General features: G+C 40.3%; 1 long non-coding RNA gene across 3 annotated transcripts; it reads left to right on the top strand.

The window, feature by feature from the left end:
- Positions 1-555: 555 nt before the first annotated feature.
- LOC102900836 lies at positions 556-23,104 on the top strand. 3 transcript variants are annotated; one of them, XR_006599671.1, is made up of 4 exons: positions 556-1,737; positions 5,699-6,387; positions 17,277-17,432; positions 21,878-23,104. It is a non-coding gene; the product is annotated as an uncharacterized LOC102900836 (long non-coding RNA). The 3 variants fall into 3 exon arrangements; XR_006599672.1 differs by lacking the exon at positions 556-1,737 and having other exon boundaries at positions 4,691-5,788; positions 6,246-6,387; XR_440567.4 differs by lacking the exon at positions 556-1,737 and having other exon boundaries at positions 4,691-6,387.
- The last annotated feature ends 1,583 nt before the right edge of the window (positions 23,105-24,687 follow it).

Here is a 24,687-nt window from a genome sequence, read left to right as displayed (position 1 = left end):
AGCCAGAATGTGAAAGCAACACAAGTGCCCATCCACAGATGAATGGATAAGGAACATGTGGTATGTACATACAATAGAATATTGAGCCTTAAAAAGGAAGGAAATTCTGACATGTGACAATATAGATGAATTTTGAGGACATTATGTTAAGTGAAATAAGCCATTCATAAAAAGATAATACCTATATAATTCCACTTAGATGAAGTACTTAGACTAGTCAAAATTATATTTGAGATTTTCCTTGCTTTTTGAGGTAGGCTGTATTGCTATAAACTTCCCTCTCAGTAGCACTTTTGCTGTATCCCAAAGATTTTGGAACATTGTGTTTTCATTTCATTTGTTTTCATGTAATTTTTAACTTCTTGGTTGACCATATTGTTTAATAGCCTGTTATTTAACCTCTATGTATTTGTGCTCTTTTCAGACTTTTTTCTTGTGGTTTATTTCTAGTTTTATAGTGTAGTGATTAGCAAAGGTGCATGGTATGACTTCGATTTTTTTGAGATTTGTTGTGTGGCCTAACATGTGGTCTATTCTGGAGAATGTTCCATGTGTATTTGAAAAGAATGTGTATTCTACTGTTTTAAGATGGAATGTCTGAATATGTCTGTTAAATCCATCTGGTCTAGTGTGTCATTCAAAACCACTGTTTCATTGTTGGTTTTCTGTTTGGACGATCTGTCCATCAATGCAAGTGGGCTGTTAAAGTCTCCGACTATTTTTGTCTTACTACTGATTATTTCTTTTATGTTTGTTATTAACTCCTTTACCTATTTTGGTGCTTTCATGCTGGGCGCATAAATATTTACAATTGTTATATCTTCTTGTTGGATTGTCCCCTTTATTATTATATAGTGTCCTTCTTTGTCTGTTGTTACTAGACTAGTCAAAATTATAGAGACAGAAAATAAAATGGTGGTTGTCAGGGGCTGGGGAGAGGGAGGAACAGAGGAGTTAGTGTTTAATGGGTACAAAGTTTCAGTTTCACAAGAATGAAAAGATTTATGGATACAGATGATGGTGATGGTTGCCCAACATTATGAACATACTTAATATCATTGAACTGTATGCTTAAAAATGGTTAAGATGGTAAATTTTGTATAATACATATTTTATCATAATAAAATAATTGGAAAAAAAAAGAAACACTGGACTAATGGACTAATGCCTTGGCAGAGTCCCCTGAGAGAGAAGTTGAGAGATAGTCTATTTGACATTTTATCAGTCAGGGCTCTCTACAAGCACTGGCACGTTTAGATCCCTACAGAGTAAAAATTAATTGGAAATAGCTAATCTTAATAGAGAAAGAGCAAAGAATGGCCACTCTCCCTTCCTGGTCACCTGTTATGGAGAATCTATAGACTTCCACTAGTGATGTCATCATCAAAGCGCCAGAGGGGCCAGAGGATCTGAGTTCTAACTGGGAGCAAGTTTGTGCAGGTACTGTCTTCATTGAGACAGAAAAACGTGCTAAACAGAGGGGAGAACAATTCACTCATGCCCATGAGACCTGGGTTCTAATTCTGGCTGTGCTGCTAATTTCTGCTTGGTATATATCCATTGGATTTTTGACTGCCAACATCTGAATCCCCTTCCTACCCATGGGAGAATCCACAGAGCTCATCTCCTGCCACTTTCCTGGGCTTTAGGATCTAGAAGATGCATCCTTTTTTCATCCAGTGATGAGGGTCCACTGTGTGCATCCGGTGTCCAACGGAGAAGGTCCGAGCAGAGCTGGTCAGTATTATGTGGTGGTGGTGCCTGTGGTGGCTTGTGACTAGGTGGTCTCCCTGACCAGGTCATTCCTGCTTTGCTTGATATCTGAGCCTAGGCTCCAGCCTTTCTTCTCTTTTCTCTTAAGTCTATCAAAGTTGGTTTCTCCTGTTTGCACAATAATGTAATTTTGTATAAATTAAACTTGCTGGCATTCAGTTTCAAATTAAGCTCCTTGGAGTTCTAAGATGAAAGATTGGAGCTAAAGGGATCAAGTTTTTGGCCATGGGGTTAGAATACAAGCATGCTTATACCTTCCCCCGACCAGGAGATGAAAGGCTGGGTTTAAGAAGTAGTCATGTATGTGTTCAGTTATTGATTACGGCATGGGCTGGGGTAGTAGAAGACTGGCGACCGTGAAGCAATAGGGTATCACATATGGAATGCACTATGGCACCAGAATACGCTAGAGCATACTATACAGTTAGTATTGAAGGATGAGGGAGATCTCTTAGAACTGATAAGAAGAGAGCTCCAAAATACATCACTGGGTGAAAAAAGCAGTGTTAAAGAGTTTATACAGCATACTTACATTTTTTTGTAATAAAAAAAGAGGGAAAAATAAGATTAAAAAAAATTTTTTTTTGTATTTGCCTAAAGAAATATTGGAAAGACAAGTAAGAAATTAATATAAATGGTTACCTGTAGGGACAAGAGCAGAAAATGTGGGAGCAAGACTTTTAATATTGGTCTGTGTTTTTAAATGTTTGTTTATTTTTTTAAGTTTATTTTGAGAGCTAGAGGGAGCCAGGGAAGGGCAGAGAGAGAGGGAGAGAGAGAATCCCAAACAGGCTCCACACTGACAGCATGGAGCTCTATGTGGGACCCAAGCTCATGAACTGTGAGATCATGATTTGAACCGAAACCAAGAGTCCAACGTTTAACTGATGGAGCCCCCTGGGTGTCCCTAATATTTATTTATTTTTGAGAGAGAGAGTGCGAGTGGGGAAGGGGCAGAAGCAGATTGGGGTGGAGGATCCAAAGGGGCTCTGCACTGACAGCAGAGAGCCCAATGTGGGGTTGAACTTGGAAACCGTGAGATCATGACCTGAGCTGAAGTCTGACACTCAACTGACTTGAGTCACCCAGGCACCCCAAAATTGGTTTGTTTTTTAATTAATAAAATATGTTACTTTTTCAACAAAGGGTATGGATTTATAAGATTTAGGCTTTTTCTTCAAATATAACATATATCATATATATAAATAAAATCTATCTATCTCTATCTATCTTTCAACTAAAACAGCTTTTTTAAAATCTATAGAAGTTTGATTTTGAGATTCAAGAAGAAATCTCAATAATCAATGCCAGTCCATATATTACTGACTTCATAACCATTAGAGAAAGCTAGTTGAAACTGTGTTGTGATGTATTTATTTTTAGTTCCACCATGAATAAGTGTAGGTAAAAAATGACAATGAATTCTAGAAACAAATTAACCAAAAATCAAATTCCTCTTTCTCTTGCTTCCCTCCCTCTCCCTTCTAGTTTCAGTTTAGCCATCTTTTCTTGTAGGGTGGTGCTTCTCAAAGCATGATCTTTGGATTCTGAGATCCTTTTAGGTGTCTGCAAGGTAAAAATTATTTTCAGAATAATATTAAGGTGTCACTTGCTCTTTTTTCACTGTATTGACATTTCCACTGAGAGTGTAGAATCAATGGAGATTAAAGTGCTGGCACCTGAGCATGAATTACGACAGTGGCGCCAAACCATAATACAGTAGCAGTCATTGGCATTTTCACCCACGCATACTCTCAGTTTTAAAAAATGATGCCAGTTTCAATTAAGAATGTCTTTGATAGAAAAAAAAGAAGGTCTTTGATAAGGCAGTATCAATGATTAATTTGACTAAATCTCAATCCTTGAATGATTTCAATATTTGTGTAATGACAATATGGGAAGTATACATAAAGCACTTTTGTTGCATATTGAAATATGACGTTGTTGAGGAACAGTGCTTGTATGATTGAGCTAAGAGTTGAGTAAGCGGATTGCTTTTCATGGGACACCATTTTTACTTGAAAGGATAACAGGCAAACTGGTGATTTAGAATTGGATATTTGGCAGATATTTTCTAGAAGATGAAACCAGTGATCTGTCACTTCAAGGAAAATAACTGGCAGTGTTGGTTGCCAGAATGAAATTTGAGACTTTAACGGAAAATGGGAATTTTGGAAAATTTGTATTCAGTATGGTGGGATTCTCAGCTTCCAAAAATGTGAAGACCTTTACAATAAGAGTATTGATGAAATTAATAAATGTGATTTTGTGATGTTGTATGATGAAATGTGCGAAAATTTGCAAGATGTGCACCATTTAGTGAGTTAATGGTCTCTAAATGATCAGTGCAGGATGTTACGATATCACGCATGGGTAAACAATCCCTTCAAAGTGCAAGAGAGACCAATGGATTTTAATGTAACTCATTCTGAAAAGCTTATTCATATGGTTTCAAATTCTGCATTACAACCTACCTTTTAGAAACCACTACATGTTGACTTTTGGCTTAGTATGAAAGAATACACATTATCTGAAAAGGGTATTAAAATATTCCTCTCATTTCCAATTATGTATCCTTGTGAGGGTATATTTTCTTTACACATCAACAAAACAGCATATCACAACAGGCTGAGTATAAAAATATGTATGAGAATCCAGATGTTTTTATATGCCAGATAGTGAAGCAATTTGGAAATGTGTATGACAGAGCAGTTTCTCTCACTATTTTATTGGAAAAAAAATATTTTCCACAAAATGTGTTATTTATGTTAATATGTAATAGGCAGGGAGCCTGGGTGACTCAACTCAGTTCAGTGTCCAACTCTTGGTTTTGGCTCAGGTCATGATCTCACAGTTGGTGAGATTGAGCCCTGCATCGGGCTCTGTGATGACAGCATTGAGCCTGCTTGAGATTCTCTCTCCTTCTCTCTCTGCCTCCCTCTCTCAGTAAAATAATATAAACATTTAAAAATATGTAATAGGCTTATTGTTACTTAAAAATGAATTAATTGGTAGATATTTAAAACACATCCATAGTTTTAAATTCTGCTATGGTAAATATCCATGAATGAACAAAAGCTTTTGGGAGTCCTCAAAAACAAATTTTTTTTTTAGAGAGAGAGAGAGAGAGAGGATGCAAATGAATGAGGGGCAGAGAGAAGAGGGATGGACAGAGAGAAAGAAAAGTGAGACTCACCCAGGGCTCCAGCTTACCCGAACAGGGCTCGTGCTTACCTGATGTGGGACTCGAACTCACCAACTGTGAGATCATTACCTGAGCAAAAGTCAGATACTTAATGACTGAGCCACCCAGGGACCCAGGAGTTCTCAAAAAATTTTAAGAGAATAAAGGGATCCTTAGACCAAAGCATTTGAGAACTAGTGGTCTAGAAAAGATTTGTGTCCATTCATCTGCACATCCAATGCTATTCTTGTGCTCAGTGATTTCATGTGCTAGTCTTTCATTTCAAAAGTCTCAGCTGAAATGCAGCACAAACTAATATGCACCTAGGATAGATGATGACTGAGATTTTTAAGATTTTAAATATCACTCTTGGCAGTTTATTATTTCCTTTTCCTGTAAAATAAGGTTAACATCACCCATTTCATAGGGTTGTTGCTGGAATTAGATAGTGCATGTACAAGCATGGTGTGATTCTACTTGTCTCTTGGTGGTCTTGATTATAGATGTACAAAAATGCTTAAATATATTTTCTTTATCTGGATCTTATATTCCTCTCTGATGACTTTACTAGCACATTCCTGGGATATGGACAGTCCTATACCTCCCCCCCCCCCCCCCCCACCATTTTCAAACGAAATTTCCATATTAAGAATATTTTAGCTATTTTTCTTGATGTCCCATAAGGAGAATGAATTCAAGTGGTAACCTCTAAGTAACGATTGTTGTTGCTTTTCTCAACAGAAAAAGTGATGAAGCCTGCCACAGAATATTCTTTATGGAGCGCTGAAAAACCCACTATGACACCAGAGTATCCTAAAGCTATCCTGGAATGTTAGTGATCTTGAGTTACAAGTTCCTAAGAGGAAAGATTACAGAACTCTGTGATACTTTGAAAAATTCCTACTCACAACCTTTTCTCTTTTTCCTCCACCTGGCAAGCTATTCTTAAAACCATTGTCATTACTACTATTTTCTGTTTCTTCAGATTCACCTACAACCCCTCAAAAATCCTTGGCTGTGACATCTTGAGATTTTGGAACAATCTGGCTCATTATTGTGACTAGAAACCAGATAATGAAATTTGTGTTTGGCTTAACTACCAGGGAAAGGAGCATGGAGACATAAGCCACACATAGTCTTTCTAGTATCTTACTTTGATCAAATGTCAAGGTTATGAATAATAGAAATCCTGGTTTAGTTGGGGAGTTGACTAAATATCACAGAGTTACTATGCTATTCTAAAGTAAACAAACATGTCTTTTGTTGTCTTTGTCTTTTTTTTCTACAGATGTATTTTTAAAAGCTTTATATTTTAATAATGTGGATTCATTACTATTGATGACATCTGATCAGTAGCTTACGAATGTGAATTGGAAGATTAATTATCTAGGGGAAACTTTGGAAAGGGCTGGAGAATGTTTCATTAACAGGTAGGTATCCTTTCTGAAGGGAACTTTCCCAGTATCTAGTCATGGGAGAGGTGAGATAGAAACCCACTCAAAAGTATGCTAGAGAGAAATGGGATAATGGAATTGGAAGAAATGGATGTAAAGTTGATTTTTCCATATTAGCTTGTTCTAAATTCTAAATAAGTTGGCTTTATTTGCCCAAGCCCTGACGAATTTATTCTAACGTTGGGTTGTTAGAGTCTCCTACTTTTCCGTCTTTTTTCTTTTACTTCGTGATATTTTTGTGTATTTTATTACTTACAAACATTTACAACCAAGGATGAAGGTTATCACAGAGAAGAAATTTATGGCAAGATGGAAGTCTGATGGCTACTTTCTGCTTGCCCTTCCTCATTTATAAAATAAGAATGATAATATTTCTTACTTTCTAAGGCTGTTATGAGGATTAAAAAAGATAATATGTGTAAAGTGCCCAACACAGTGGCCTGCACAAAGTAAGATCAACAAATAAGAATTGCAAACCATTTTCTGTGAATTAGTTTTGTTGATTGAGAGGAAAAAGGGGGTCAAATTATTGGGTGGCATGAGACTTAGATTTTATCTCCGTTTCCATCAATCTCTCTTGAATTAGCTGGTTAGAAATGTTATCAACAATATATTCATGAACCCACTCAAGTAATGGTGCAACTTTGTAAACAATTTTTATTTATTTGTTTATTTTGAGAGAGAGAGAGAGAGCAAGCCAGAGAGCATGCGTGCAAGTTGGGGAGGGGCAGAGAGAGGAGAGAGAGAATCCCAAGCAGGCTCTGCACTCTCAGCTCTGAGCCCAAGTCATGAATGGTGAGATCATGCCCTGAGCCGAAATCAAGAGTCAGATGTTCAGTTGACTGAGCCACTCAGGTACCCCAGTAATGACGCTTCTGAACTGCCTGATCTAAATGCATGAATATTTCATTTAAGTGAATTCAGTGCTGGGGCGCCTGGGTGGCTCAGTCGGTTAAACATCCAACTTTAGTTCAGGTCATGATCTCACAGCTCGTGAGTTTGAGCCCCACATCGGGCTCTGTGCTGACAGCTCAGAGCCTGGAGCCTGCTTCAGATTCTGTGTCTCCTTTCTCTCTGCCCCTCCCCTTCTCACGCTCTGTCGCTCTCTCTCTCTCTCACACAAAAATAAAGAAACGTTAAAAAAAAGTTTTAAGTGAATTCCGTTCTACCTCCTCACCACAACAGCCTTTGTTCTTGGTCTCATTGTATGTTGTTGTGTGGGATGGGGCTGCAACTAACAGAAACCTGACTGATAGTGGCTTAAATAGTGAACATATTTAAAAATTCACATAATTAGAAGTCTGAAGGTTGGTTAACTTAGTGGAACAATGAGACCCGGGGACTTCCATCTTCTCACTTGCTGTCCTCCTCACGCTGGCTTTTGTTCTCAGGCTCGTCTCCTGATTGCTAGATGACTGCCACAGCCTAAAGACTTAATCTTGTGCTTTCTACGGAAATGATGTGAAGCTACTGTTGACCCCATCACATGCTTAGGAAGGGATGATGGGAGAAAGTTCTCTCATGTCTCCGAACTAGGAATAGCTGTGATGCTTTTGAACGACTCGAAAAAAATTTTTTTAATTGAGTATAGTCGACACACGTTATGTGAGTGTCAGGTGCACAGCATAGCGATTCAGCTTCTCTGTATGCGATGCTCTGCTCCTCACAAATATGGCTACCATCTGGCACCATAAGACGTGATTACAGTATCATTGACTAGATTCTCTTTTGAACAACTCTATGTTGCATGTATCTGTGTATATCCTCATGGTTAGGTCCATGTATGTCCTTAAGGGTATTTAGATCTTCACTAGATCTTTGCTTTGGATGAAAAAAAAAAACCTCAGAGCTGAATTCGTGTTTGACTATAGGACATGACCAGGAGTTTTACTGTTTGTATAGCAAGACACATCAGAAAGGACCTGGCTGCCTGGCTGAGGGAGAACTTTGCCACAGCAGGAGTAGTGTTGTAGCAGAAGGAACCCTGAGTAGGGAGCCGTCATCCTAGAGTCTGCTTTTAGCTCTGTCCCTTGCTGGGTGCCTGTTCTGGGGTAACTTGTATCCACTTTCTCGGCTGTGAATGCAACGCCGCGCGTCTTCCTATCTTACACTTTTTCCTTTCGTTCATTGCCAAATTGGTGGATGTTCTTCATGAAAGAGCTTATAAATGCCGGATAAGGTTGGGGCTAGTGTCTTGTGAGTTAACAGAAGCCCTTTTGAAGATGATACCCTTGCAGGACAATTAGAAAGAGCAGGAAAGTTATGCTCAAAGTCTTGTCTTTTCTGTGTTAGAAACTAAAGGCTTGTCTTGGCTGTGCATCGTTTGCAGCCTCTTAGCATTGGGAGTAGGGGAAGGAGGCCAACTTGTAACGGTGTTATTGTATTTAATGTTGAGAAAACAGCATTTTCAAATCACCCCCAAATGTTTCCGTATAGTAAGCAACAACCCAACAGCTAATTAAAAAGACACGAATTATATGGGATTTAAAGCTTCTCAGTGAAGGAGTCACAGTGTAATAAAATGATCAAATATCTTTCAGGGGTGATATATTAGAAGTCAGTTTGTGCTTTTGCAGCAGGTGACATAGGATATTGTAATATTGATCAAAAGGATAGACAATACTTCAGATGATTTTCCATGTCTCCTTGTGGCTCTATTCCCTGGTAAATCACCCTGATGCAAGAGTTGTGCCCCGAGCAGTTTTTTAGTCAAACTATTTGTTTACCAGTTCAGGGTATCTGGCTGGCGATACGTTCTCAGTAATTCACAGGATTGCCCATTTTGCTGACAAAATATTTTCTCCTGTGCCGAATTGCTGTCTCTATTCACTTTGTCTGAATGTGAATTAAATGACCTTTAATTACTGTGGAAGAATATTATATTTTTGTGTATGCTTCACGTTTTGATACCGATTTGCAAGGAATGCTCTCCCGTGAAATGTGGTTTGCATTGCTGTTTCCATCTCCTTTTCCCTCCTACAAAAGGCATGTATTTGGTTCCCTTTCTCCCAGGGCTCAGGCTCTTCTGGGAGGAAAATTTTTGAGGCAGCTCCCTGATCTAAGAGGGGTATTTAGCTCAAGAAATATCCCAAGGAAACCATCATGTTTGAAGATCCCTAGAGGCCAGTTACTCTAGAGAGGGTTCCAGGGGCTTGAGGAGTTCCCTGAAGTCAGAGATTGTCGCACTCCCAGCTGGTTTTCTCTCTAGGACACGCATTCATCCACTCCTTCCTCATTCCCATGGGAGGCAGTGGAGGCTGACTCAGCTCTTCTCCAGCGGCAGGTCCTAATTCACATGAGCCAAACTTGGAATTCGTGCCTCCTTTTCAGGGATTGGTTGTAATAAGGAGGCTCAATCAGACTGAAGGGAATGACTTTTATTCTCTGATAGGAGTGTGATGGTTAATTTTACGTGTCATCCTGAAAGAATTCTGACTAACACAGGGGGAGAGTCTTGTTTTCTCTCAAATGGACAGGAAAGAGAAAGCACATGGCTCCAGTTGCTAGAGCAGCCATCTTGTGACCCTGAGGGCAGCCTCCATATGAGGACAAAGACGACATTCAAAAAAGGGGAGAACCCAGAGAATTGCAGAGAAAGAGAGAGAAAGCCTTGGGCATCTAGCCTCGTGAGATAATAAATTCCTTAACTGTTTAAATCTGTACGAGTCAGAGCTTCTCTTGCTTTAGCAACACATTTAATGTATTTCTACGTAGCAGCTGTTAGGTGTGAGGTACTGTCCTAGGTACGGGCTGTGCAGCAGTGAACGATATGGTCGAAGTGCCTACCCTCATAAAACGTCCTTTCTGGTAGGAGAGAAAATACCACATGAATATGTAATATGATGTCAGGTAGTCAAGCAGAGTATGAGATAAGGAGTATTGTTGGGCGTCTCAGGTGACTGAGAGGCATGCCATTTGGGCAGGGAAGTGAACAAAGTGAGGGAGCCAGCCATTAAAACATTTGAAGAAAGAACTTTCCAGGCAGGAGGAATAGCAACTTCCAAGTCCCCAAGGCAGGAAAGTGCTTGGTGTGCTTTAGAGAAAAACCTACAGCCGAGTGAGATAGAGCTTGGTGGTAAGAGGGAGGCAGTGGTGAAAACACTAGAGTGAGTTCTTAGAGGCTGTAGGAGGGACTTGGAGTCCCCTGTCTATGTGATGGGAAGCTATTGGAGAATACTGAGAATGGGGGTTATTTGCAGCTCAAAGCATCCTAAGGTTACAGAGTAAAGTAACTTGGACCCAAAGCTGCAATCTGCAAACACCAGGCCACTGTGGTACCAAGGCTTGCCTTTGAGCCTTGGAAAGGTGGTTACACTCACTTAGTCTTCAAGGAACTCATCAGATCAACTAACTGTTGCTGCATTTTTATAGTTCTGAATAACCAATAGCTATATATATAGGGGAATAACTATATACACATGGGAATATACATATGATATTGAGAAAGTACCTATTTTCCTATTTTACTAAGAATTTAAATACTACTTTAAATCAGGAATAATAGTGTTCATTTTATCACATGCTTTGGCAGCCTCCACCGAAATGATATCATGCGTTTTTCCTCCTTTGACCTAATAATGTGGAGAGTTATATGAACAGACTTCCTGTTACTGAATCATCCTTGCATTTTGAGAATGGCAACTTGGCTGTAGTATATTATTGGTTTAATATATTGTTGGAGTCAATTTGCTAATATTTCATTTAACATTTTTACATCGGTGTTCATAAGAGAAATAAGATTATAGCTTTCTTTTCTGGTGCTCTCTTGTTCTGGTTTTAGGACTAGTGCTTTTATAAAAAGAATTGGGGCATTTTTCCCCCCCTCTCTCTGGGATTGTTTAAATAGTGTCAGAATTTTCTCTCCTTGAAGATTTGAAATCATTCAGTTTTTACAATTGGCACAATCTACTCACCTCAATAAATTATTTGTATGATTATCCAGTTTTTGTCCATAGGCTTGCATAACTGTTTAACAGATGTAGTTATGCCATATTTTTTTGCATTCTGATTTTTTTCCATCAACCATATTATAAATGCTTTTCTACATTCTACCGTATTTGTAATAACTTTAATTGATAAATCTCATTCCATTTTGTAATAATTTTAATTGACAAATATTATTCCATTGTGCCATAATTTTAACTGATAAATATCATTCCATTATGTGGATGGACCATATTTTAATACTTCCCTGTCCTGTGTGAGTAGAATATCTCTTGTTGCTATTTTTGTAAGATAATGCTGCAATAAATGCATATTTGATAAGTTTTATTCATATTTTAGAATTTTTTTTTCCTTAGGACAAATTCCCAGGAATAGGAGAGTAGAAAACTTTCAAAGACTTGAGACATATGGACAAAGTGTTTTCCAAAGGGTTGAGCCATTTTATGCGGTCTCCAGAATCCATTTGCACAGCATCCTTATCAGTATTGGGTGTTTTATATACATACATATTTTTTTCTGCTATTAGGTATGAAATGGCACCATCAACATCCCGATTCTGGTCTCAGAGGTGGGAGAGTGAGCGCACTTTCCGTTAAAAGTTGACCCTCCTATTGAGATTCTGGAGTTGACTTAGTTGCTGAGGTTTCACGGTGCAGTGAGAGTTAGTCCTGAGCTTCTGAGTTTAGTCTGGGCCCCTCGTCTTGGCTCTTGGCTGCACTGCACTAACCGAAGCCAAAGCCAGAACTCGAACCTTGTCCCCTAACCTTGTCACCTTTTTGTTTTTATTTGTTTTGCTTTTTCATTTACAATATGCCAAGCACAAAGTCTTAACTTGCATTTGCTTAGTTAGTTACCAAGCAGGACACAGCGGCTGAGGAACATGAAGACTTCTACAGGCAGATGGAGCAGGAACCCGCCACTGGTGGCCTCTTTTCGAAGACACAATGCCTTCTCTCTTTACTGTCTTTCAAACTTGCTAATTTAGTGACTGTAAACACAAATCATTATCTTCTAAATGGGCTGGCAACTGGCTCAGGGAGGGGGAAAAAAATCTTGGCTCTTTGACACTGAACTTGTGGTTCTTCCCTGGTTAATCTGTATAAAACAAAACACTGCTTGCCACCTCAGCAAAGAAGACCTCTTATTTTTGTGAAATCAAAGCACTTTGTAACCATGACGAATTTCCAATGTCAGTAAACTGTCCCAGGGAGAGGTTCTGATTAAAAAGCCTCACGTAGAATAGCCGTGCTTCCTTTACCTTGAGCTGGAATTGTTACACACAATTCCAGGTAGTGTCTCTAGATCTAATCCTGCCCACTAGGGGCTCAGATGATGGTTAACTGAGAGCAGAAGCCAATCGGAATTATTTCTGTGGTTTTTAAATTTAGTTTAAAAATGTTTAATGTTTATTCATTTGTGAGAGACAGAGCGTGAGGGGCAGAGAGAGAGGGAGACACAGAATCCGAAGCAGGCTCCAGGCTCTGAGCTGTTGGCACAGGGCCTGATGCAGGGCTCAAACTCACGAACTGAGAGATCATGACTTGAGCTGAAGTTGGACACTTAACCAACTGAGTTACCTAGGCACCCCTAAATTTAGTTTTAAAAGTGAGCTCAGGGAAGCCAGAAAAAGGGTGAGGAAAGGAAGCAAATGGTAGAGAATAGAACCACATTTTTGTTCTGAAGTGGGTAAAGAGAATGAGGGGCAGAGAGTAGAGGTGTGTTCTTAGATTAAAATTCAGTTGGCTGGGACGCTTGGGTGGCTCAATAGGTTAAGCGTTTGACTTTGGCTCAGGTCACGATCTTGGGGTTCGTTGAGTTCGAGCCCCATGTCGGGCTCTGTGCTGACAGCTCAGAGCGTGGAACCTGCTTCAGATTCTGTCTCCCTCTATCTCTGCCCCTCCCCTGCTCACACTCTGTCTCTCTCTCAAAAATAAGTAAACATTAAAAAAAATCAGTTGGTTAAGTGGATCAGTCAGTTAAGCATCTGACTCTTGATTTTAGCTCAGGTTATGATATCGTGGTTCGTGAGTTTGAGCCCCACATTGGGCTCTGCACTGATTGTGCAGAGCCTGCTTGGGATTCTGTCTCTGTCTCTGTCTGTCTCTCTGTGTCCCATGCATGTGTGCGTGTGCTCTCTCTTTCTTTATCTCAAAATACATAAATAATCTTTAAAAAAATTCATTTTGAATGACATGCTAAAGCCTCATGTTTTCCTGAATTTGAAGCATACCAGACTTGCTATTTTTTGTCTCTTCCATAAACTATATGGAACTATATACAATCATGTTTAATAAACATTTATTGAATATGTTGTTGTGTACTTAACCCTAGGGATTCTAAATCAAATAAAAGTTTGTCCCTACCTTCAAGTTGATTGTGCCTAATTCAGGGAAAAACAGTACGTGGACATAAAAATGAAGGAAGTTAGGTCAAGGTGCTATGGGAATCCTGAGGAGATAAGCACTTTGGTCCAAGTGAGCCATGAGCCTCCTTATTTGACTTCTTGTCCCTTTTCTTTACTACACGTCTTTCCTGGGAGATCTCATTCATCCCCAAGGGCTTTCACCACCCCTGTGTGCAGATCACTCAAATGTTTTCTGTCTTGCCTAGACTTTTCTCTGGATGGCAGATCTCCGTGTTTACCTGTGAGTAGACATCTCTACTCAAAAGTCTGGGGGATATTTCAAAATCAAGACCAAGTGAATTCATGTGACCCCAAACCTCTGTGGGAACAGAGTCCCCTGCTGGCCAGTGGTACCACCCCCTACTGACCCAGCAAAGTCAGACACTTGTGCCGTCTGAGATGCCTCCCCTACTTCATCCTTTATAAATAGATCTGGTTGGGTTAACCTCCCAAATAGATTTCAATTGCTCTCTCTTCTCTTTTATCCACACTTCCATGTCTTAGTCCACACTCTCAGGATATCTTCCCTCATTACCTCAGTGGTCTCATGTCTTCTCAGGGTCTGCTTTCTCTAATCTCTCCCTCCTTCCCTTACACATACCCACTTAAGTTCTCTGGGTCAGCAAGATCTATTGGAAACTCCTATCTAATCACATCAATCCCCTGAACAAAATCCTCCAATGTCTGCCCAGCAGAACATATCCTTGCTCTTCTCTGAATGTGCCCTCCATCTCCCATCACTCCTTCCTATGCCCAAATGACTTTTCATTCCCTGACCCTTCTGAGTTCTAACTTCTGAACTTTTTCATACTCTTTCCTTTACCCAGAATGTCCCTTTCCTTTCTCTCAACATGTTCACTCCTAAGTCCTTCACGTGCTCACAAGCTCAAAGGATGCTTCATCCCAGGAAGCCCTTCCTTCCTCCTTGAGGATGCCTCAAGTGTCTTTCTTAACCCATAGTCTTCATGTCTACCAAAGCCTTATCACTGATGAAATTATTGGATTAATTTTCAGGGTATTCCTTTAGACTAAGAGTTCCTCAATACAATAACTCTGACTATATTTTTCATTTCTATGCACCCATACCTAGAATGATGTTCAATAGATGATTGCAGGGTGAATGTTGTTGAAGAGGCGGCTGATACCCCACACATTCAAAAGTGTGGTCAAGTATTTAGGAACAAGTAAATAATATTCAAATCAGTCTTCTAGAGCTGACACTAGAACCATTGTTAGTTAACTTCTGGAAGTATGGATGGCATCAAGAGAGCCAAGAAATGGACAATTGTTGCCTAACTTAATAAAAAAAACCCAAACAGATGAATTATGGAATAAGACAGGTAAGATTGATAGGTGACAAATACTTAGAAAGTATTTGACAAATACCCACTTCAGGTTTGCACAGTCTTGCTCGCTCTCTCTTCCCCTTGCAGGGGGTTCTGTAAGCCACATCATGAAGATGGTGACATCAGAAGATGGGTTCTCTGCCCCTTTATGATTGAAGAACCCTGCCCTCTGCTTCTGCTGTGATATTGATTGATTGATTGATTGATTGATTGAAGTATAGTTAACCTACAACGTTATATTAGTTTCAGGCATACAACATAGTGATTCAATAGTTCTATCATTATTTAATGCTCACTGTGATGTAAGTATAGTCACCATCTGTCATCATACAATGTTATTATAGTACTGTTGACTACGTTGCCTATGCTATACTTCTCATTTCCAAGACTTACTTATTTATCTTTTTAACTTTTTTTTTTAAACATTTATTTATTTTTGAGAGACAGAGAGAGACAGAGCATGAGCTGGGGAAGGGCAGAGAGAGAGAGAGAGACAGAGAGAGAAAGGGAGACACAGAATCTGAAGTAGGCTCCAGGCTCTGAGCTGTCAGCACAGAGCCCGACGTGGGGCTTGAACCCACGAACTGTGAGATCATGACCTTGGTTGAAGTCGGATCCTTAACCGACTGAGCCACCCAGGCTTCCTGAGACTTATTTATTTTATACCTGGAAGTTTGTACCTCATTTTATTGTGAGTCATTGAGACTTGGGAGCTGTTGTAGTTGACCCTGGTTAATAAGTAAGTCATGTGCCACTCTGATTCTAATTCCTTCTTATGTGACTTGTTTTCCAATCTGTTTTTCTCTTTGGAAGATGAATGGGAAGTACACAGCAAGGGTATGACATTTCAAGATATTCCTGAAGGAAGAGTAGGAGTCTGCTGGACAGAAGGAGCCATATAAGCTAGGTCAAGGTGGTATAATAGAGTGTGTTTGCAGAAGACTGAAAAGTCTGCCCAGGAAGTCATTCATTCATGCATGCATTCTTTCAATATTTATGGTAGCATCTACTAGCTGTCAGATATAAAACTAGGGAATGAAGAGAAAATGGCTCTTATGTATTAGTGGTAGAAATAGAAACGTAAACAAAAATTTAAAGAAATATTTAAATACGGTCAGAGAAATATAACAATGGTTAAGGGCATGGGCTCTGGACACAGGCTGCCTACATTCAAATTCTGGCTCGACCACCTTCAGCTCTGCGACCTTGGGTACGCAGTTCATTCATATGTAAAATGAAGATGATCTAACAATAACAATATTCTTGTGGTAAGGGTTAAAAGAGACAATGAAATGTAAGGTGCTTTGTATATATTGAGCCGGAGTAAGACTTCTAAAATATTAGCTGTTTTTATTTGTATTGGGTATGTGTGGATGTAGAATGGTGATAGGCTGGAAAGGACCTTTTATAAAACTTGTCAGGGTTTTGGGGCTCTACCCTGCAGACACTGGAGGTTATTCTGATACAGAGATGAGGAGAGATCCATTTTTAGTGCCTTGTCATTCTGTTTGCCCTACGAGGCGCCCCTTTCAAAGGAGCAGTGATTTTCCTAAACTCTTGTAAACCCATTACATGGCAACTCTCAGTACCATGCCTGGGGCATGGTCACAAGTTCTTTTTATTATTAAACTGACACTGGCTTTAAAGTTCATCATTATTTACAAGTTTTCATTCCCTAAGGCTAATGTGAGTCAATGTGAGTCAAATTTCTTCTTTTCATAATATTTCTTAGGCTACTTATGATTTAATTCACTGCTTGGAGACATCTAATGCACAGGCTTAGAACCAGAGACTTTCAGGGCTGGAAGGGGCTTTGGAGATGCGCTCATCTAACCTCCTTGCTTTCCAGATCAAGAAGCTGAGGTCCAAAGGGATGGTGGTGGTTGATTTTCCCAGAGTCAACAATGCTTCTGGCAGTCGCGTTAGGGTTTGGGGGTGATAAGTAACCATGACCCTCTCCTTGCTCTGAGCTTGGAAGTAATAGAAAAATAAGACACAGGAATCTGACAGGAGGAGGTAAAAATATTGGCTTTCTTACCGAATGAATTTAAATTGGAGAATACAACTTGATATGTAGGCAAATGGCCTTAGCTCTGAATATCAATACATTTGACAGGCACTGGTGATGATTTACGCTACAAATATTCCTTACTTTTCTCCTTTGCCAGCAGAGCTGGGTTTCCACGTAGATGCCGAAAGCACTTCCGTTCCCAGACCTCCTTATAGCTATGATTATGTGTCCTGATTCTGGCCAATGTGATTAAAGAGGAAATCAACAGGAAACTTCTGTAAGGCCTTTCCTCTTAAAAGAGAAATGCTTGTGACAGGTACTTTCCTCTCCTTATTTCCTTTATTTATTATTATTATTATTTTTTGTCTTTGGACACTGTTACCTAAGGGCACTCAGTTTGGAGATGGAGCAGGTCATAAGGGGAGGCATGTCAACATGCTCAGATGGCAGATCAGAAAAATGCGAAACACCTGGGTCCTTGATGACATTGTTGGGCAGCCACACCAATCCCTTCCCCCTGATTCTGGACTTCTTCTTCCTTAAACTTAAGTATGTTTATGCCACCTTCAATGGTTTGTACTTGTTACTTGCAGCCCAAACCATCCTAACTGGTAAATCTACCTGAACTTGGAATGTCCAGGGTGTTGAGTCACCATGTTTATTCCCCAGTCACACCAACTGATCAGATAAGAGATTCATGGCGGGAGTGTGGAGTAGAGAGAGGGAGCCTGAAGTGTTCTAGGCATACTCTTCTCTCTTGCCCACTATGGGAAAGTGGGAATGGGAGATGAGCACCCCCTCTCCCCAACAAACCCTGATCATAGCATTGGAAGACAAAGATTAGACTAGAGTCCAAAAATAAAAAGGCTTTGTAATTCTTTAAGTTGAGGAATTAGATCCATAATTTTACGTGAGGAACAGAACTGAATTGGGTGTATGTGTGTATGTGTGTATGTGTGTGTGGATTCTGACAGTACTTCTTAAAGCTTCACGCTTCTGGCTCAGTCTGCCTTAGGCCTCATCAACCTTCAAGGCAGTTCAGAAAGTGAAGCATTAACGACAGTGTTAGGCATGCCTGAAATACGCATCTTGTTTCCAGAGCGCTGGACATGAACAATGCCAAAAGGATGAATCTAGCGACTCCATCTTTGAGGCACAGTCATTTCATTGTGAAGTCTTTTTCTTTAATTTTGCCCAAAGAGGAGAGGATTATTAAAATTATGTCATTGCCCATCAGGCTGTCAGAAAAGCCTGAACTCCTTTTTTCAAAGAGAGCTATGGAAGAGCAGAAGTAGGGAAGCAGAGAGCTGGCTGCCCGTCAAATCTAATTTCCATACTCCCCACATTTCTTTGATGAGATATTCCACGCTGCAGAAAGGGGAACTGTTTTTTCGCTTCCAAGTAATTGAAGTGAGTCATGAAACCCAACCAACCAGACCGAGGTGCCAAGAAGTGCCAAGAAGCATATGTATGCCCTGCCTGACCACTCACATGGAGGAATCTATCAACATGGGAGCAGGTGGCAGGGGGTGGGGTGGGGGTGGAAGCCACCAGGGTTAGTGTCCTGGGATCAGAAAGAAGATGGTGGGGGAGATGTGCACTGACCCACTGCCTTCTTATTTACATATGGGAAGGCAACTCTTGTTGGATTGACCATTTGCTGTTCTGGAAATATTTGCCAAACTTTCACGGAGACTGGTAAAGTTTTGAGTTGGGGGAAAGTGGGAAGAAGTGGCATCTGGCATTTTCCACAATCATTCAGCCATTTACTCATTTACTTCAGTGTTTATTGCCTACTGTGTGCAAGCGTTGCCGATGCAGGAGCGGACCTGAGAGTTAGAGTAGGTGCTTGTAGCTGAGCATCTAGTAAGGGTTGGAGGCAAGCTAACAGTACTGACAGAATCCTGTGGTTGTATGTGGTGGGGAGTGGCAGGGTTTGGGACAGGGAAGAGCCTCGAAAGAATCTCGAGGGGTTTCATTCCAGAGATGGAAAATGCCAGATGAAGGGTGGGGGGTGGAAAGAACCTGGAGAAAAAAACACCCAAACAACTTTGTTTGGGACATAATGAGGTTGGAGTGTTCGTTTCTGTGACATCCTGATAAAGAGGTCATGTAGATAGTGAGGAAACCAAGGAATAGTATTAAATGGTTATTAATATTCAGTCCGTTTAAGCTTTATGCTCTGGGACTAGTTTGCTTTTTACCCATGACTTGTTAACTTAGAATCATGGGTTTGAGAGTTTTGCTTTGCTCAGCTCTTAAAAATCTGCTGATTACCCCCCCGCCCAAACCTATTTATTATGAAATTCCTCTATCCCCTCGATTATACAAGTTTCCCTTCTCTGGACCTGATTACCATCGTGGCTTCATCATTCAATAAATGTCAGGGCCGTCTCTACTTCGGAGAGATATCTCTCTGTGATTTATTTTGATGTAGGCTCTTCAGCAATGTTAGGTAAGAAAATACTGAGACTCAAATCATGTAATTAGGCCCAGCAGATCAGAAATCTGAAAAAATAAGCATTTTGATAAATTTCACTCCCCCATCATCTTTTTTTTTAATATACTCTTTACTGCTTTAAGTTTTGAAATTTCACATGCATCAGCCACACAGGCTTAGCTGGTGAGAGTTCAGATATTTCTAGAAGATTGAGCTAAGGATCCCCTCACTGTAAGAAGGTTTCTCACTGGAACAGCATAACAATGTGGCTAAAGCAGCTGGATATAGTAAAACTCAGCTGAGTTTGAATCTTCAAAAAAAATTTTTTTAAGTTTATTTACTTTGAGAGAGAGTGAGCACAAGCCAGGGAGGAGCAGAGAGAAGGAGAGACAGAATCCCAAACAGACTCCGCACCATCAGTGAACTGTGAGATCATGACCTGAGCAGAGATCAAGGGACAGACGCTTAACCGACAGTGCCACCCAGGTACCCCAGCGAACTTGAATCTTAGCTCCATCACTGAGTACCTGGAAGGCCATGGTCACTTTTTTTTTTTTAACTTCTTTTGACCTCAGTTTGTTCCTCATAAAGAGTAGATAGAAATACTTCATAGGATTATCGTTGTCTTGAGAAGTAATAGATGTGACACATGGAAAGAGTCTAAGAGTTCAGATAATTACTCCTTGCCACCGTGTAGCACGTCTGTGGTTTAGACTTGTGCTGTCCAACATGGGAGCCACTACAGGAAGTTTTTGAGCACTTGAAATGTGACAGATGTGAACTGAGATGTGCAGCCAGTATGTATCAGTACAAATCAGACTCCAAAGTCTTCGTATAAGAAAAAAAGGATGTAAAAAGAGTGTACAATATTCCATTAGTGATGGTTGATATTGATTACATGTTGAAATGTAGAAATTTTGGATATTGGGTTAAATACAATCTTATTTCTGGCACTTTAGTGGACACCCCTGCCTTGCATATAGGACTTAACCCAAAGGACTTCCAACATTTGAAGTTGTGAACAAACTACTCACCTGGATCACCACAGCAGCCTCCCCAGCCAGTGTCTCAACTCCAGTCTATCTCTTCACTAAGCCCATGGGATCTTTCTAAAACACAGACTTGGCTCCTATTTGTTTTTAATTCTTTTTTAAATGTTTATTTTTGAGAGAGAGAGAGAGAGACAGCACGCAGGGGATGGGCAGAGAGAGAGGGAGACACAGAATCTGAAGCAGGCTCCAGGCCCTGAGCTGTCAGCACAAAGTCTGATGCCTGATGCGGGGCTCAAACTCATGAACAGTGAGATCATGACCTGAGCTGAAGGCAGACGCTTAACCGACTGAGCCACCCAGGTGCCCTTGCCTCTAGTTGTTTTAATTCAATTTCTTGACAGTAATACTTAAAAATGAACTTCATTGTTTTGCTTTTCTTAATGCAGAGTAATTATTTTTTTCATTAAAAAATTGATATATAATTGATATAGCATTGTATTCGTTTTAGGTATATAATATAATGATTTGATGTATGTATATATTATAAAATGATTACCACATTAAATTTTGTTAACATCCATCACCACACATAGTAACACATTTTTTTCTTGTGATGAGAACTTTTAAGGTCTACTCTGTTAGCAACTTTCGACGATACGATACAGTATTGTTAACTATAGTCACTATGCTGGAGAGTGCATCCCCAGGACTTATTTATCTTATAACTGGAAGTTTATACCTGTTGACCACCGTCACCCATTTTGCCTACCCCCTAAATGAAATGTTGATTTATTTGTATTTATTTTATTTATTTTTCAATCAAACTTTGGTTTTGAGATCATTGTAGATTCATATGCGGTTGTAAGACATGATACAGAGAAATTCTGCGCACCTTTTATTCAGTTTCCTGCAAGGTGTTTTATACTTAAAACTGGAGTACAATATCACAACCAGGGTATTGACATTGACATAGTCATCCACCTTATTTAGACTTGACCAGTTTTACTTGTGTTTGTGTATATGTGTATATTTCGTTCTCTGCAACTTTGTTACGTTTTGGTCTTCTATCCACGGACCACAGTCAGGAGATAGAACATTTCCATCATCAGAAAAATCCTACATGTTGACCCTTTGTAACGACACGCACTTCCCCCCTTCCCTGAGTCTCCTGGAAACCATTAGTCTCTTCCCCATTTCTATAATTTTGTGATTTCCAGAATGTTATGTAAATGGAATTATACAATATGGAAGTTTTTGGGATTGACTTCTTTTTGCTCAGCTTGATTTTCCAGAGATTCATGCAAGCTGTCATGTGTTTGTTCCCTTTAGTGTCGAGCGGTATCCTGTGGAATGGACGTGCCACAGTTCATTTAACTACTCACCGCTGAAGGACACCTGAGTTGTTTCCAGTTTGCAGATATCATGGAGAAAGTTGCTGCGAACATTTGTACAGATTTCTGTGTGAAGATAAATCTCCATTTCTCTGGGATAAATGCCCAAGAGAGCAATTTCTGGGTCATCTGTATGTTGGTTTATTTATAATTTTCACTGGAGTATTGACTCTTGAGGACAGGTTCTTAGCTCCATTTGGATTTGCATCACATATACTCAGCATTTGTGTGACATATGGTGATATTCAATAAAAAATATGGAAGGGCAGAAGAAAGGAAGAAAGAAAAGATAAAGAAAGGGAAGGAGGAGAGAAATCTATCCTTCCCTTAAGTTGTTAGCTATTCCACTTCCAGACCTCCCAACATCATTTTTTTTTTTTTTAATGAGTCCGGTAGCTCCAGGGCTGGATAGTGCCCAGCACAGAGTAGTTGCTTACTATGTGCTAAATTATGCAATGAATATTCTAGAGAGTAGAGCAGCTCTTCTCTTCTCTGGCCCCATCCTCCCTTTGCCCTGCTCCGTCACTCAAGCCCAAGCATGGGCACACAAAGGCACACGCGCACACTCTGGGGCCATATCCTAGGGATCTTTTTCTGGAACCAAGCCAACAACTAACAAATGAGGTGCTGTTGCTTCGAAGCTGAGCTAGCAACAGCCTTGGCCTTGTCTGTGCAACTGCCTAGGAAATTACAAATGCAGGATTTGGGGACCCAGCAGCTTTGTGGACTCGTTCCAATGAGAATACAGGATGCACTTGAAATAAAGAATGCTTCTTTGTGACTCATTAAGCTCTTCTCCGTTCCTCTCTATTAGGCATGTGTCTGCCATGCCAGGCAAAGCTATGACCTTCAAAAGTGGAAGAGTCAGGCGGAAATAAAAACATTCCACTTCAGCGCCTAAACCATGTGCCCCTTAATCTGAAATAAATCTGTGACAACTGACAGCTACTTCTTTCAGACAGTTGTGGAGAAAGGCTTGACTTGTCCTAGTAAATCAGACACAGGCTTCATTATTTTTAGTCTCGTTAAAAAAAAAGTTACCATAGCAACTGCACCATCATCTAGGGCAAATATTATCTAAGTCAATAAAAAGAGGAGCTGTCCCAAATACCCAGTACTTTGAAAGGAAGAAATATCTTTTCAATAAAATTAATTTCTTCCAAGACGTCACCATTTGTCTTCATTTATAAACCCAGACTTTTCCCCCTCTGAATAAGGGACACTAAAAGCAACATACAACTTTGTAAAATCTAAGGCTGGCCTCTCTTGTATCTGTTTGCAGAAAATCATTAATTCTATTAATTCCTTGAAACACATAGCTTCATTTGTGGCTTTTTAATTCATCCACAGGAGGCATAATGCTAATCGATCTGACCCTTGGTTAGGGCATTGTGTATTCTGAGAGGACAATGAGGAAAAACGTATCAGAGCACGCACATCTCAACTCTTAAGAGATCATCGGAAGTTATACAGCCAACAACTCTGTTCCTGTGGGCCCTCACTGAGTAGCTGTGGAACAGAGTGGGTATTCAGTACACGTTGGATGACTTGGCTAATTTGACTCTGTTCCTGGTCAGAACTGAAATGGTTTGGGAGACTTTATGAAGATTTATCCATATACTGAATTTTAGAAACATGGTAAAAAGAGTGTACCCCCAAAGTGTGAGATTTGGACCTTAAGAAACTAAATCTTACCCTGCAGACTTTTTTCCTACTGAAAAATGTGTTGTTAATTTTAGCGTCACATCAAAACACCATAGGCTGGCCGGGGAAGCAATTTTGGTGCCACCCCATGTCTCCTGGTTTCAGACGCTGGTGGGCTCTGATAGTCCCCAACGACTGTTTTTCTATTCTCAGACTCACACTTTTTTCCTTTTTTCCACATTTAGTACCTTTGAGGTCAGGGTATGTGTAACAACGATTGGCGTCGTATAATTTCTTATTGGCAGCTTCTTATTTCTTAGAAGTACACACAATGACGGGAAAGAAAGAGAAGCAACATTTGTCGCCTGCTTATCATGTGAAAAGCACTGAGATGAGCAATTTATAGGTGTCATTTTGTAGAATCGTCACATGAAGCCTCTGAAGGAGGCATTTTCTGTTTTGTTGAGGGCTGAGACCCTGGGGGTGACGAGACTTGTCCAAGATCACAAGTTGGCAAGCGTCAGAGTCAAGATTTGTGCACAAATCTGGACGACTTTATTGTAATAGGACCCTTTGGGTTTTCCGTCTGACTTGCCCTCAGCTTGTTCTGTTCACAGAACACTTTAAATTAGTGTTAGGTGTTACCTTGGCGTTAGGAAGGACCTTATGAGTCATAGGGTTCAACCCCATCACGTTACAGATGAGGAAATTAAGGCTGAGGGAAGGGACCTGCCCAAGCCAGCTAGGAAGCTGTACCACTGAGAGGCAGCATGCCTGAGCCAGGGAAGAGAGTCGCCAGGCTCTCGTAATGTCTTCATCTCCTGCATACACTGCCCACCCCCAGACACTCCCCGTTTGGGGCTGTCTCCATGGGCCAGGCCTCGGTTGCTTAGTCTCCTCCTTCAGGCACTCAGCTCATTCCTCCTCTGTTGTCCTGCTTCCCCAGACCTCAAGACGATTGCTCATCTACGCCCCTTCTCCCCTCTCCTTGTCCCCAGTGAAGCTGTTTCTCGTCACTTATCCTCCAAGGTGACAATGAATCCATATGAAGATGACAATAAAGCAAGATAAGAAAAGGCTCTCCAGGGCCTGTGCCTGGAGACA

Source organism: Felis catus, chromosome B3, assembly GCF_018350175.1.
Source record: "Felis catus isolate Fca126 chromosome B3, F.catus_Fca126_mat1.0, whole genome shotgun sequence".
Taxonomy (NCBI): domain Eukaryota; kingdom Metazoa; phylum Chordata; class Mammalia; order Carnivora; family Felidae; genus Felis; species Felis catus.
This window is presented reverse-complemented; position numbering and strand designations above follow the sequence as displayed.